The 5,263-nt window shown below is 33.4% G+C and overlaps 1 pseudogene; it reads left to right on the top strand.

Annotated features, from left to right (window-relative positions):
• Positions 1-236: 236 nt before the first annotated feature.
• LOC131177063 (phospholipid:diacylglycerol acyltransferase 1-like) lies at positions 237-2,831 on the top strand (annotated as a pseudogene).
• The last annotated feature ends 2,432 nt before the right edge of the window (positions 2,832-5,263 follow it).

Raw genomic sequence — 5,263 nt, 5'->3', positions numbered from 1 at the left:
TTATTTTAAATATATAAATAATTAATATATAAAATAAAAATATAAATTAAAAATTATCTCAAACCATCAATTTAATAATTTAAAAACTGTAACTCATTATTCTACAACTGAAAAATAAATAAGGGTATAACTAAATCATATAGTATGATACTATAATGAATCATCATCCAAACAGTAGCAAATAGAAAAGGACGTTCAACTGAAAAAATGGAAAAAACAAATAAGTTGGAGAAGAAATGGCGGCGGCGGTGGTGGTGGTAAGTTTTTTATTCTATTTGGAACTGTTAACCTTGGTTGATATTCTTGTGGTCTAAGTTATAGAAAAGATGGAACAACAAGAACAATAGAGACTGAGAAAGGTGTCTCGGTGGTGGCAGTTTCATGGCTGGATACATGCCCAATTTCTTCCCCACACCTAAATTCCTCCCTTCTACTTGACTTACCTTACTAGATCCCAAAAGGTTATTTTGACGTTAAAATAAAAAAGTGAAAAACAAAAAAGGGTTGGAGAAGAAATGGAGGTGATGGTGGTGGTGGCGGTGGCGGTGGTAAGTGCTTTTATTCTACTTGGAGCTATCTGCATTTGTGGGTGTTATTGTGGGCTGTCGAAGAAAAGCCCAGAAGAACAGAACAATTGAGAGAGAGAGAGGTGTCTTTGTGGAGTACGGTTTCATCGTTGGAGACGCCCAATTTCTTCCCTGCACCTAAATTCCTTGCTTCTACTTGACTAGCCAGATCCCAAAGTTTATTTCCTCTCTCTCTCTTTTTCTGTCTCTCTTTTTCCTTGTACCCATTTATCGTCCATCATCCAGTCACCTTCCTTCGCCTTAATCTTTTGCTTAACCTGCTATCTCTCTTCCTTATACCAAAAGGTGGGGATACAATCTGGGGTGGCCTTGATTGGTCACCCGAAGGAATCTACAATTGTGGCGCGAAGAAGCCAAAAAACAGTAGTACACACACTGCAATTCCAAATGGGAAAGGGGCATCAAGTTTCACGGAAGGTGTGAACTATGGGAGAATTATATCATTTGGGAAAGATGTGGCTGAGCTTCATTCCTCCAAAATTGAGAGGATTGATTTCAGGGTAATACTTCCTGTTCAGTTAAGGACATGAAAATGTATAACACACGCACACATGCACATGGATTTACAGTTGATGAAATTAAGGTTATTGGTTCATCTAGTACATATTCATTTATCTCTTTTCCTCAATTCCCCATGATATCATTTGCTCCTTTGGTGATGATCACAATGGTTCTGCTTTTTGATATCCTCTGGACATTGAGGGCTACATTTTGAAAATATTTTTGGTGGAAGTGTTATGCTTCTAATCTCATGCATCAAATGTAAGCATGTATAATCAATCATTTTTAGTATGCTAGAATAGAATTTACAATCAATTACTTGAGAAGTCAACTGTTCATCTATTGGTGTATTGCATTCTCAGATGTTCTTATTCTATTAATCAGTTCATGTCAAAGTTTTTTTTCCCCTTTGAATGCCCTGCTTTATTTTCATGATAATAGATAAAATTTAGCTCATTTGCATCTTGAGATATATCAGTTGCTTATGCCGCATGTTTTCTGAGATGTTTGATGTTTTATGTTTTTTAATGTCATTGATCTGCAGGATGCTGTTAATTTTAATAACCCTGCAAACAACTGTGACATCTGGACAGGGTACAAGAAATGGGTGTCGGGCATATTAAAGCTGGTGTGGACTACAAAGTATACACAGCTGGATCAGTTTTGGATCTGCTTCATTTTGTTGCTCCCAAGCTTATGAAACGTGAAGGTGCTCATTTTTCACATGGGACTGCAGATGATTTGGATGATCCTAAATACAAACACTGTAAATAGTGGTCGACCCCCTTAGAAACAAGGTGAGAATTTCCATTTTTTGTTAGCGAGAGTTTTTAATTGATAACAAATGAACTTAATTTAATTTTTCTGCACATAAGTTTGTAAAGCAAATTCATGTTATATTCTACGTTTGGCAAAATGCTTTTGGTTTGCTTATGTGCGTGACTCCTCTTGGAACAACTAGATTATCACAATCAAAACATACAAATTGGAATTGTGTAAATCCCATATTTGTAAATTACTTAATTATATACCAAATATGTTCCACTTGGGCTGATAATCATTTTGTTATTTTTTTTCCCCAGCTTCTCTTGCAACTGTTATCTTAAGCTTTGTAGTAATGAATAATTTTAATTCATTTTCGCTTTAGGACGATTACTGGTCAAATCATAAGCTTGTTCTTTATGATGGTCCTGTACTTGATCAAACTTTCATTGGGGGGACTGCTTAATTTTCTTTATTGTTTCTACAGATTACCGAATGCTCCTGAGATGGAGATATATTCTATGCATGGAGTTGGAATGCCTACTGAAAGAGCATATGTTTACAAGCTAGCTTCTACTATTGAATGCTCAATTCCATTTCAGATAGATACCTCGGCAACTGGTGGAATTGAGAACTCTTGTCTAAAAGATGGAGTTTTTTCCGTTAATGGAGACGGGACAGTTCCTGTTTTGAGTGCTGGTTTTATGTGTGCAAAGGGTTGGCGAGGCAAAACAAGATTCAATCCTTCGGGCATTCATACTTACATAAGGGAATATAATCATGCCCCTCCAGCTAATCTTCTAGAGGGCCGAGGCACCCAAAGTGGTGCTCATGTTGATATACTGGGGAACTTTGCACTAATAGAGGGCATTATAAGGGTTGCATCAGGAGCTACAGGAGAGGACTTGGGAGGAGACCAAATTCACTCCGATATTTTCAAATGGTCTGAAAAAATCAACTTGCATCTATAGTTGATAAGGTGAGCACTGAAAACTGGTTTATATGTTATCTATGAATGAAGTAGAGTACTGATTCAGTTGATGCATTATTTGCCGTGGATTTTTAAATATACTATTTGTTCGATTTGTTTTAGTACTCTGTTAATAACAAAACTGGCTTGAGACTAGGTAGGATTGGATCATTTGTCATCCAGGTTGCCTTTCTGCTTTGTCATATGAAGTTGCAGTTATCTATATACATTGCAATTTTCTTGCTGGCCTGGCCTCACTGTAGTCACACGTATTAATTGGCAGCAGAAATCATACCTACTTCCCTCCTTGCACTTGAGACACTTCTAACAGACTATGAATACAGCCAGTATTGGTTAATTTTGGAGGTACATCTATCAGCTCACGTTGAACGCGGTTTCTGCAACCAATATTGTTTTGGAAAGGACTTCACAAGGTTGCTGAGATCAATGAACTTTTCTACGTTGCTCGCACCTACCATTTTTGGTGCACTTAAGTTCTATGGTCGCCTGAAATTTTGGTTAACCTGTAATTTATTTAAGTATTGTGAATAAAATGTGTTATAAGCTTGTTTGGCTTCCCTTTGAATTTTTTATCTCCATGTTGTAGCTTTGACCCCTTTCCTAAAGGGCACGCACTGCACTAAATCTGGTTCGTAGATGTGTTGTTCCTGATGGTTTTTGGGTCCAGCAGAATGGAGATTTAATTAAAGATGCTTCAACCCCATTTTGATTCTAATGGAATTGATGAGGCCTTTCAAGATCGATTCTTAAAAGAGTTGCCCACCTCTTGAATCTGGCGGGGCCCATCTTTTTTTTTTTTTTTTAACTGCAACAATGAAGGATTCTTCAGGTGGGTTGGTTATTGCCTTTTTAGATTTAAGACTTGCAGTTAGCAGTTGATATTTTTAACGTGTGAATGTGAGAAATCGAATTAAAATTAGATAAATGTAACATTAAAGGCCTACAATCAAGTTATGTTTAACGGTGATGACGGAGATTATCTGCTTCATTGAGTTAAATATGTAAATTTTACTAAAGTGTGATAAAAATATCATACTTTAGGGATTAATAAATCTTGATGTGGCAATATATAAATAAATAAATAATATAATAAATTTGAAGCCAGCTTGGATAATTAAATAACTATTAACAAATAATTAACGTTTGTGGAGAAGGATGCGTGAAAGGACGGAGTCTAAGAGGTGTTATAGCTGTCGCGTCGTGACGTTGTCTGTCAAAAACCTTCATGGGTTGATTAATATCAAGGGTTCTTCGCCCCGCATCAGTTGATGGTGGGAGAAAAAAAAAAAGGAAAAATAAATTAAAAAATATATTTATTTTAAAGTTTTTATAATTATATATATTAAATTTAATTTAACATTTTTAATGAATATATTTAAAAATATATTTATACCAACAGCTTAGCAACAATATCAAGTTCAGATACTTTTTTAAAATGATGATTATGATATTCTTAAACCTAAGGTTTAAAATCACTATTGACATTCTTAATTTAATTTAATTTTATAAGAATAAATATATTATCGAAGTCTGAGATAATGTCAAATAAGATGAATTATTGAACAATCCCACTAACGACTCCCACTACATTTCTAAATAAAGATGATAGTCATATGTTGACGTGAAAGAGTAAAATTTAGGTGGAACAATGCAATTCTATCAGATAAATTACCAAACTGCCATGCTGATTATCAAACTCTAAACACAAATCATACTTTCTTATTTGTTGCTATTTTCTCAAATTACTCAAATAGCTTTCTCTCTCCAACTACTTAATACTTTCTATAAATTTAATTATTTTTTAATTCTTAAATTACTTCTTTTTTAGTTGATTGATGTTTCTAAGGAAGATTAACAAGGATTTTACATATATATATATATATATAGAGAGAGAGAGAGGGAGAGAGAGAGAATTTAGGGTTTCATTGGTGAAATGAAAAAAAACAAAAATCTTTTTTGGTTCGTCTTCATGTGATTTAAGGAAGCAAATTCTTTGATTTTAAGATGATAAACATAAGGATATTTATAACCATAAATTCACAATTAAACCTTTAAAATAAAATGACTACTCCCTCCTTTCCACGCCGTCTGATGTTTTTGATTTTTTTTTTATTTTATTTGTTATTTAAAAAAAATATTAATTATATTATATTATATTATATTATTATTTTATTTTACTTTAAAAGTTTTTTTTATACCTTTTTTAAAGCATATTTGATATTGCTGTTGTATTCTGCTGTTACTGTTTTGAAATTGTTGTTTATGAAATTGCTATTCTAAAAAAGTAGTTTACATGTTTGGTAATAAAATAAAAAACTGTTGTTAATCAAAGAAGCTGTTTGTTAACTGTTTGATTAAAATTGCCATTAGAGGCTAAATGACAAAAAAGGACTAATTATAAATATATTATTTTAATTTTATT

This window comes from Hevea brasiliensis, unplaced genomic scaffold, assembly GCF_030052815.1.
Source record: "Hevea brasiliensis isolate MT/VB/25A 57/8 unplaced genomic scaffold, ASM3005281v1 Scaf317, whole genome shotgun sequence".
NCBI lineage: Eukaryota > Viridiplantae > Streptophyta > Magnoliopsida > Malpighiales > Euphorbiaceae > Hevea > Hevea brasiliensis.
Note: the sequence above shows the minus strand (reverse complement) of the source record. Positions and strands in the feature narration are given on the sequence as shown.